This window comes from Egretta garzetta, unplaced genomic scaffold (assembly GCF_000687185.1).
Source record: "Egretta garzetta isolate BGI_Z169 unplaced genomic scaffold, ASM68718v1 scaffold172, whole genome shotgun sequence".
Taxonomy (NCBI): Eukaryota; Metazoa; Chordata; class Aves; order Pelecaniformes; family Ardeidae; genus Egretta; species Egretta garzetta.
In genome coordinates this window covers 1,758,946-1,759,296 of record NW_009258951.1, presented here as the reverse complement: position 1 = coordinate 1,759,296, position 351 = coordinate 1,758,946, and positions in this window count along the sequence as shown.

Here is a 351-nt window from a genome sequence, read left to right as displayed (position 1 = left end):
GTCGGGTTCCTGCCTGCACCTTCACTGATGTTACTGTGTTCTGCTGTTCTGTGTGTTTCTCGCTATAGTTTCCCGAAGTTATAACTAGAGATGCAGCTATCCTCTAACAGCACAGGTTTTAGCCGATGACAGTCACACAGTGACTGTTCTCCTGCCTGGTGCAATGGGCACAAAGCCCTGCTGAAAGCTTTGGTGGTGTGCAAAGGAAACACCAAATATTTTGATTCGTAGTTCATAGAATCATAGAATGTTTTGGGCTGGAAGGGACCCCTAGAGGTCATCTAGTCCAACCCCCCTGCAGTGAGCAGGGACACCGCTAACTAGATCAGGTTGCTCAGAGCCCCGTCCAAC